This window comes from Excalfactoria chinensis, chromosome 6 (genome assembly GCF_039878825.1).
Source record: "Excalfactoria chinensis isolate bCotChi1 chromosome 6, bCotChi1.hap2, whole genome shotgun sequence".
In the NCBI taxonomy this organism is placed as follows: domain Eukaryota; kingdom Metazoa; phylum Chordata; class Aves; order Galliformes; family Phasianidae; genus Excalfactoria; species Excalfactoria chinensis.
The window spans coordinates 9,418,317-9,428,958 of record NC_092830.1 but is presented as its reverse complement, the minus strand read 5'-3'; positions in this window follow the sequence as shown (position 1 = coordinate 9,428,958).

Genomic DNA, 10,642 nt, shown 5'->3' with positions numbered 1-10,642 from the left:
TTGAATCAATTTATTTTTCCAGCAACAGGAATTTCAGTACATCTCCTCTGCTCAAAACAGAGATAACAGCCTCGGTGCCGCTCACTCCACATTAGATAACGGCACCACATAAAACCTCAAGTGTCAGAAAGAAGCTATGGGAGTCAGTGAGGCAAGGTGTGCAACAGAGCAAAAGCAGAAAAGACAAAATGCTGTCTACACAGCTTTGCCCTCAGCTCAAAGGAAACAAACCTATCCGCAACCATGGCAGGGCAAGCGAACATATCGGAGGCTATCTAGGAGACAGGAAGATGAGGGCCCCAATACTGTGGCTGTGTGAGCTGGCATGGCCTCCCCTTTTTAGTCAGCAACTGAACAAGCTGAACAAGGTGATCCTTTACTCAGCCCCAGTAAGACCTGAGCTGCAGAACTGTGTCCAGTTCTGGGCTCCCTAGTACCAAAAAGGACAGGGACCTCTTGGAAAAAATCCAGCAGAGGGCCACAAAGATAGTGAAGGGACTGGAGCATCTCCCCTATGAAGAAAAGCTAAGAAAACAGTCTGTTTAGCCGTGAGAAAAGACAACTGAGAGGGGATCTAATTCAGGTATATAAATATCTGAGGTGTGGGAGCCATAGCAGCAAGGCCAGCCTCACTTCAGTGGTATGTGGAGACATGACTAGGGGAAATGAACATACTATGGAACATAGGAAGATCCACACAAATGTGCGCAAGAACTTCTTTACAGTGAGTGCGACGGTGCACTGGAACAGGCTGCCCAAGGGGGTTGTGGAGTATCCTTCACTGGAGATATTCAAGTCCCACTTGGACTCCTACCTGTGCAACCTGGTCCCTTCCAACCCCTACAATTCTGTGATTCTGTGAAGTACATGGCTGGGAAAGACACAAAGCAGTGGTCACAGTAATAGATGGTTAGTGAGCCCTGAGAAACAGGTTGGCACTGTGCCTCCCTGACAGCCACACCTGTGAGTAGGCTCTTAACAGGCAAGAGAAGTCACAAGTAGTTAAACATCAGAACAAGCCATTTACACAAAAAGGAGCAACTTCAGATGGAAGAAAATTGCTGGGCAAGTGCTGAGGTTTAACCTCACAGGTGGGAATGCACCACACAGTCACTAACTACAGTGGCATAGGGAGAGAATTGGGGGGAAATTATATAACAACACATAGGTTGATATAAGCCTATTTACTAAAATAGTGAAAAGGATATCCATTACAAGCTTATATACATAAATGGATATAAACAACTGGTGATGCACAAGTAATTGCTCACCACCTCCTGACCAATGCTCCAGCTAAACCCCGAGAAGAAGACAGATGAACACCCACCCCCCGTAGGTCAGATTCAGGCTGTTCTCCTAACTCTGCTACCTCCCAGCTCCTTGCACACTTAGCTGAGAACAGTCTCAGCTCTGTACAACAATGCTTTACAACACCTTCAATAATAAAAAATATCATTTTATTAATTAATAATAGAGTTATCAACATGATTTTTCTCCTTGAGAAAGAATTAAACCAATATGCCACACACAGAATAAAGCAATTGCAGCCCAGTTGAAACAAAGACAGTAAACAGGGGACAGCTCTACCTTGGAGGTGATAGTTGTGACACAGAAGATAGCTCTCTTCAGACCAGTCAATCTCAACATCTATTAACATAACATGCATTAATACAAGGGCACCGATTTCTCTCCCCTGACATACTCAAAAGACAAACAAGACAAAGCAGCCTGTCTACAGACTATTTCCCAACAGCTTACCTAAGATCCTCATGCACTGCACAAAGGGGAACTGACCATTGATGGGCCACAGAGGCAGGAAGCATTTCTCTAAGCCTCACAGCCTTCACAATCCTGTCTCGTGGACAAGAACTACTCACGCTGCCTGAAGGCAGGATTCAATTGACATCTCTTCCCCAAGCAGCTAATGGAGAAACAAGTCCAGGGGGACACAGAAAAAGCAGTAGCTGTCTCAAGTGGCAGGAACATACTCTAAGCCCAGGCCCCCGCAAAAGATTTATCTACCTGGGAGGTTTCACGTGCTATCCAGAGAACCAATATTACAAACACAACAAGCACAGCACATTACAAACTACCTCTTGCTTTTTAAAATAAAAACTAAATGAGAGATTTTCATCCTCTTCTGAATAAATCCTATATCCAAACAGCAAAATAATTATACACTGTCTTACTGAAGCACCTGTGTAGTGTCATAGGTAAGACAGCACACTCCGAAGAAAAACCATTAAATAGAAAGAGACCGTGATCAGGTTCCAAAGAGTTAAGCTGACACCTAAATTCATGCAGTAGAGGCATTTTCCTACATAATACCTTGAACTTCAAATAGCATATAGTACAGAGACAGCACGATGGATAACTTGAGACATCAATACCACAACAGAAGATGGTAAAGAAATGAAGCTAAAAATTAACAAAAACATAAAAAGAAACATAACCAATTATCATAACATATCGGTTGTCACAGCATGAATCATCAGCTTAAGCACAGCATAAGGTGACATGCTTACATGACTTTTAGAACAAGTTAATAAACATTTGGTCAGCTCAGCATGAAGTCTGATCCATCTCCACTCACCTATGCAAACTTCAATGGGCAGTCACTTGCTGCTTCCTCAAGCACATAATAGTGTGTGGTGGTGTTAGACATCCCACTACCACCAGTAAGTTGCCTAAGAGGGAACATAACAGCACTTACCTGGAGAAACAGTTTGAGGTATGAAACCTAACTGGGGATTCCAGGCTACCCAGGTTTCTGATGTCACTAAGCTGATCCGCTGAGAGGATGCACAGCAAATGCTGTGTGGCTGGGCTGCTCGGAATACAAATCGTACTACCATCTCTCGGCAGTACGGAGAACTGCACATTCAGAGTGCCTCCCTCCTCTAAGAAGTCACTGTACTCCTTCAATCTAGTCAATGAAACAACCGCTTCCATATGGAGATGTCCAGTACAGTCAATGAGCCGAGTCCTTCACAGAAAGCAACTTCTTGTGGACGTACCCAGAAGAAGGTTAGTAATTATGGACAACTGCATTACACTCGAAGGGAAAAACACCAGTCTTAAACTGATCAGTTATGATGCAACTACATCTACTTCACATCTCACACCAAAACCCTTGGAATCAGCTCCACATTTCCTCTAGCACTTCCTGTCTGTGGGACCATAGCAGCATTCAGTACCCAAATAAGTCAGTACCCATCAGAGCTGGTATTGATTTTAGACTCTGATTCACAATGTGTAGTTTTTATCTAGGCTAATTTAGTAGTGATGGACAGTACTACTTTAAATAGATAACCACGCATTACAGAAACTTTTCTTTTCTATGGAGTTGTCATGCACAATTAACTGTCCTTGTTTGAAGAGTCAGCACCCTGCAAAGAAAGCACTGGCATTCAGGGCATGCATTTTGGCATTGGTATTGTAGCATGTCACCAATTCATAATGAAACCAAGGCAAAAATCATACCTTCACTGAAAAGAAAAACATATTTACTACGGGCCTCAGTAGAGCTGGAATTTTACCTGTGGTATCTAATAAATGGATCCATGGCCTGGGGGAAGACAAAGGATAGGTATTTTAATTTAACAGAAAGCAGTTTTAAGGAGCTCTCAATTATTCTATGCAGGTGCAAAGAAATCAGAACACAGTACACACCTATGACCAAAGTCAAGACATACAAAGGAAGTCAAGACAGGTGTTACTTACTATTGACTGCTCTCACTCGTCCATTCCCACTAACTCCAAGTTCCTCTGGTGTAATTAAAAGTATATACAATAAGGAGCGTACCTACTAACTCTAATACATACATTGGATGTTCTCAGCTGCAATATTCCATGAAGGCAACAATGTCACTGCAACCAGAAACCAAGGGTCTCAATTCACATTCCATTCTGACCTCTAATCCACAGCCTTCCAGTAAGAGACCTTCACACAGCATAGTACAGCACTGGTTAACACCCTCACATTGGACAACCAGTGCGAGAGTTTGACTTCCATACCAGCTAGAAGGAGGTAATGTTGTACAGCTGAATAACTCAGATTCACTCAGGACTACAAGAAACACTGAACTTCCCACTGCCCCTGTCCCTCAGCAGTGCTCCGTCTTCCTCAGTTATATAGAATATGCTTTTATCCTGGCTATGTCTAAACAGAGCAAAAGCTCATGCTTTCTAGTATTACTAATAACATCTCACCATTTCTCTGCTCATACAAAGCAGTGGCAGATGTCCAGCCATTTGAAAAGCATTAAAGCCACCTGCTTAACAAACATTTTCAAGCTTTTATTCTACACCAAAAATACCTGGAAAACAGCATGACAACCCAAATATACATCTTAAAGGGACCTAAAAGAAAATTAAGTCTCACAGTATATCCTGGAAAAAAAGCAAAGGGTTTGTGGAATAAACCCCAATTAGGAACTTGAAAGATGAAAGAAACCAGCTCATTTCCAACATCAAATGCACCAGTGAAAGGAACCTAAAACTGCAGAAACATCTTCAATCAGCCAAACATACCCTCCCACACAAAACAAGACCTTCAGTGAGACAAGAACCACAAAATATCCCTACTCAGACATGAGAGCTAAGTGAAGTAGGCCTGCTAAAAACATACACCTCAAGAAGCACAAAGGAATGAGGGATTACACATTGCTTTAGGCTATCGCAAACTACATAGAATAAGGAACCAGACTGAGCCACATAACAGCTAAAACCCTCCTCAAAAGCTTCATACATGCTCAATTAGAGTAAGTGACTGTGCCAGCAAAAAAAAAAAAAAGACAAAAAATGTGTACCTGGTGTACAGCTCGGTTCTACATCCACCCACATCAGCTGGGACTTCCTGTAGCTTCTTTCTAAAGGTCTCTGGATGAGCCGCCAAAAGACTAAAATCCATCCGATACTGTATCCTTTCTTCCACTGTGAAAAAAGATAAAAAAAACTCAATCAGATCATTCACAACACATAGTATATGAAAGCATACGTACATAAAGCAGTTCCAGCAAACACTGACATTTTAAAGTAACTAAGACAGAAATGAGCTCCTTCACAGTAACAGCAGAACACGCACACGGAGGAGCAAGCATAAACATCCCTACCCTTGTTTTACCTCTGAAGAGATCCTGTATTTTCAGACTGCCATTCCTTTTCACCTCCAAAAGGTGACGCTGTATCGTAGGTTCCTAGTTCTGCTCTTCACAGAGGCTGCCCTACAGCAGAAATTAACAGCCTGCATAATTCAATAATTTGCAGGACTGCACTGCAGACAGCACTGCAAAATGGGTTGCTCTTACTGAAGTGAGAATACATTCTGTGTTTGAAGCTATATCTAGGAAGTGGTCCACTTAAAAGCCAGTAATGTCAGCTAAAATGAGAGTAAGTGAACTCTCACTTGAAGACAAACTGCTGGAAGCTACTGAGATAACATTACTCTGGAATAACAACCTGGATCAACAAAAATTCAGCAAATAATCTTCACAGATCATTCTCTCGGCAGGAAAAGAACCCTCAAAGCTAACTACTTCGTTAACTATGACACAACATTAAGAATCCACCAACTGGAAGTTCTTAATACCTCTCCTTTCCCTCATACACCTGATATCAGAAGCTTCAAAACTCAACAGTATGTGAGCTGCCATCTGGTCTTTAAAAAGGTAAAAATATATCCCAAACAAAAGCAAGTTAGTAACTGCAGTAGGAAAAATAAACCCCTGTACTGCCATTAATAAACACAGTCCTACAAAGAAGGTAAAAAAAAACTTGTGCTGAAACAGCTGGAAACCCAAGGTACAAATTAGACAGGCAAGACAAATAAGTCAAAACTTTCTCCACATTTGCCAATTAAAACAGCCCTGCTCCAACTGAACCAAAGAAGTCAGTCTTTGTTCTCATGAGTAGTCAAGCAAAAATAAATGTTTCTGTTTCAGACAAAGCCTAGTAGATAAATAAGTCCCAAGCTGCAAAGCCTCATCAGTAGCATTCCTGCCATCACACCCCAGGCCCAGCAACTTGAGGCAGAGCTAGCTACTTGATTTCAACCCCCTTAGCATAGTCAGTGGAACTCATAACTGAAATTATTGCACCCATCCATTCTTGGAGACTCCAGCAGCTCAGCTGCCTCCCAAATTGATCCGCAAGAAGAATGATAAACAGCCAAAAGAGCATTAAAGGAAGGTTGTGATACTCTCCCATAGTTAATTTGAGATTCCCAACCCAAAACAACTCATTTAGGCTGGCTCCATTCTCCTCTCATTATAGGAATAGAACCAAGCAGCAATACACCCTCAAAGCAACGGAGGACAATGTTATCCCAGCCTGTACCAGGAGGTGGGTTACCACCACCTCAAAGGAGGACATCCAGCAGCATGAAGTGTACCGTGTTTAGACAAACTAAAGTGCAGGAATTCCCCTATGAGCATTAAGAAAAATTCTTTACTGTTCCCTCACCGAGAATGGCCAGCAAAATTTACACAGACATTGCAGAGTCTGCCTACTTGTAGATATTCAGAGCTGTTTAGATACAGTCCTGAGCCACCTGCCCTTTGTAGCCCTACCTAGGCACAAATGCTGGAGAAGACACCGTCCTAGAGGTCCCTTACAATCTCAGCCATTCCGTGACTCCAGTCTCTACCCTAATAGGTCGAACTTGCAATTAACTTCCACATAACTGACTCCTTTCTCACACATAACATCCAACCTTTCATGCAGAAAAGCCTAATTCTTACTTCCAGAGCTCCTCCTGAGCCCAGATAACATATCAATATTACCTCCAAACACAATTTAACCACCATTAAGGACAGCCCTGCTATTCAAATAAGAGCTATTAAATCCTGCATGTCATATTTCCTCAACAGTACGAGTATTTGACACATCAAGAAACAAAACATCAATCCCATTAAAGCATGCAGACTACTCAAAACAACTGAGAATAGTTAGCAAACTATATAACAAATATAAGAGACAACAACAAAAAGGAGAAGGAGAGTAACAATGCCCATAGAAAGGCCAAAAGTTAAATAGGCACACACAGATCCTTCCTTCACTGCTACACCTCCCACTACATTTTCACCTGTGAACTCCCACCTTCAAATTTAACTAGCTAAGTTCCCTACATCGAAACCTCAACTTACGAGTAGTACAACAAGCAACCACTTTACAGTGGACCATTCCTAAGCAACCTGAGCAGTCAAATCTGGTCTAAAAGAAAAGATGGCCACACCCTACCAGCTGTGCAACATAAGTGAGTCATTAAGAGATCTGAATAGAAACATCAATGAAGAACAACCACAAAAAGCTAAAAATTAAGATAGGCCCCTAGAGCTTGTTCAGCCTTCATGTTTTTAAGACACGCTTCTTGTTCCTTCCCTCAACCTTAGACAGGGTAGATTTGTGTCAAAAGACAAACCGGATGCAGCATTACCCAAACACCTCCTCCTTGTTCAATTTGTAAGCACTCTCACTAACCTCATGAATTTCCTAGCAAATACAAAACCCATCTGCTTCTCAAAATCTTCCCTTGTTTTGCATAACAATCACTTGCTTGATCTTTACAGTTGCTCTTCGTAATCTCAACCGCTACCTGCTAATTTATGAATCCTATGAGCTGAGCAGGCTGCCAAAACATTTACATAATATGTCAAGTAATAACCTCCAAAACTCACAGTTCTGTACATTCGAGTAAAAAAATCATTTCCACTAGAACTAAAGAGCAATTGAACTAGACAATGACATTCACATGTAACCTCTCAGACCTATCAAGCCAGGCTTTTTTCCCCTAGAACAGGTAGCTTCACACTGCCCTAAGCTGAAATAATGAATATAAAACAGAAATAAAGTGTATCTGTAAGCCTGAGAAAATAAGGTAAACAGCAAAAAAGAAACTCTAGAAACAACTCTCACGTCCTAACTTACAAAACTTCACAGCTTTGGTCCATAATTCATACCTTTTCACTCCTGCTTCTCCTGCACCTTTGAGAAGATGTTCTCCTTCCCTTAAACGTGGAAAAATAAAAGTAGACAAGCCTGCCTGTTTAAAGTGGCTCACCCAGGCACAGTAGATTTCCACAACAACAGTACTACACAGCAGCAGGACTTTCATTCCTAAGCAGCAGATGTTGGAACACTAACAATGTTTCTCAACTCTGAAGTAACTGAAGGTATAAGTGACTGATTAGAAAAAAACATCCCAAACCACAGAAAACTAAAATTTACTTAAAGAAAAATACAGCCACAGGAACAAAATTAAGTAAATCCACCACTTACCTACAGAAAACCTCCTTTACTCAGATACCTGTAACAAAAGGTACCCCCAACATCCCTTAAATGAGGACTGCAAAGGGGAGGATCCTGGCTCCACCCCTTCTTGTCAGCTGCATTGTGTGCACCTGAGCTCCCCCGAGTCAGCTCTAGCTTCCTACCTGATGCTGTCACCTGTTTAATCTCTGACCTGCAATTCTGCTGCCACATGAAATGAAAACCTGCTTTCAAAACATAACAAAAGGAAACATGCAGTGAGATCTCTAATGGGAAAGCATTATTTCATAGAATGACAATTTATGGATTATGAGAAATCATGAAATACACATGAAATGTAAAGGTTAAGCGTAAAAGACTGCAATTGCTGCTACAAACCAAACACTTGTAGTGAAAACACAGTGCTCAGTAATATGTTCTTACAGTGAAAAAAATCGCTAAAGTATAACGTATACATGCACATACAGTGATGTTTAGCAACAATAATGCAAATATAGTACAAGAGAGGCAGTAGTAAGTATCCAAAAAGTTAGCAGTGATAAATAGCCCAAAGGTAATTTAAGGGACTCACCAAATAAAGGCCTTCAGTCTGCTGGAAACACTGTAACAAACAGTAATAAGTATCCCAAATGTAATTTAAAGGAAAGACTCACCCAATAGAAACCATCAGTCTGCTAGAAACACTGAAGCAAACTCCACCAAGGAACAATCTCAAAGGGATGCTGCTCCAGCCGTGGTCAGCCCTTAAATGAGGTCTAGAGGAGGTGGAGTCAGGCTCTACCCCTTGCAGGAGCACAGCTGAATTACCCTCACCTGTGCTCCCACGGCTGACCTGAAGCTTGCCTCAGCTGATTAATCAGTGGTTCAGGCTGTGATTACATATACATATACATACATGCACAAATGCATATACTAATGCATATGTATTTATTTAACATGCAACACGAGACTGAGCTCAGCTGTCAGGTTTTCAAAGGTACGTTAATGTAACTAGAGGATGGCAATATACAAGGGCTGCTTCAGAAGTTGTCCTGCAACATCAGAGACAGATGTCATCGGTACAACAGAAGAGTCTGAACCTTCCCACTGACATCCCATTACACGTTGCTGTTGTGTGACAGATGGCAGTAGAGGGTCAGTCTGACAGAATGCCACCTGACGTACAAGTGTGTACAAAGCAAACTTGTGTCACTGAATTAATCCATGGTTTGAAATCATTTCTGCTTTCCCCATAATGACACACCCTGCTAAAGAATAGAATGTGTCCTCTCTTTTCCTATAGCCTCTCTACAGACTTTGAAAATCTCTGCAAATCGCTTAGTAGTGCACACGAAGGACAACTGGCTACCGGAGTGAAAAATACACTTGGTCATACAGGCAGATGGGTCGTCAACAGGTTTTATTCGTGTGCATTTTTACTTTCTGCGTGTAGCTGAAATGCCAAGTCACGGCTTGAAGCAGTGATGGAGCATCAGGTGGGAAGGCGAGGGTAATGGAGTCAAAGGACTTTGTGTGTCAGGAGCCTGCGGGAGTTTTTCTCCCCTGGTCTGGCTCGAGCCCAACATTCAGCCTGGGGGATGTCCTGGTGGGGAGCTCAGGACGCACGAGCTGGTGAAAGCATGAGGGCTTCTGCTCTGCAGCGCTGCCCACAGACAAAGCCCAGACCCCAGGGCGCAGCCTCAGCCCTCGGCCCAGAGGAATATGTGGGCAGTGCTGGTGCAGCCTCTCCCTACCCAACAAGAAGTGGAAGCAATCCTCCTTGTCCTCTGGTGCTTCTTCACCAGAGACAGAGGTATCCAGTGATGAAAAATAAGATCCCTTGGATCCATGAAGCACACTGTGACACTGTCTGTAGCAGGGGATGGTAACATGCAGCATTATCTGATTTCGTTCAGGGGTGGATGCTGGGAAACACACAAGGCCTGTGGTTCTCAAGTTCCTACGAAAGCGCTACGACCCACTGATGGCAGTGCTTATAGCTGTGCTGCTGCCTCAGCTGGTGATGACCTGTATTGTTTTCTCATGGATGTGGCACGAATGTCAGTGAGTTGGCTTTTCCCCAAAATACTTTACTGCTGCATTTGGCAATGAAGCATTTGTGGTGATAGGATCCTGGATGACCAACTCAGCTGCTGGCAGTATGCTGCTAGGATGAATGTTGCAATGTCTTTTAAGCGTGCTCTTAGTTCCCATCAGCGAGCAGTGCTTTCTGAAACTCATTCTCACAGAGTGTGCAAGAGAGAAGAGACAGCTCCAGGACAAGGTCATCCTGACCGTGACCAGGAGAGAGGCCAAACTGGAGGTGAAGCAGAGTTGCAGGAGGCAGCAAAAGAGGATGTACTTGCCCAAGAAAGAAAGAATCTCTGCAGCGGAT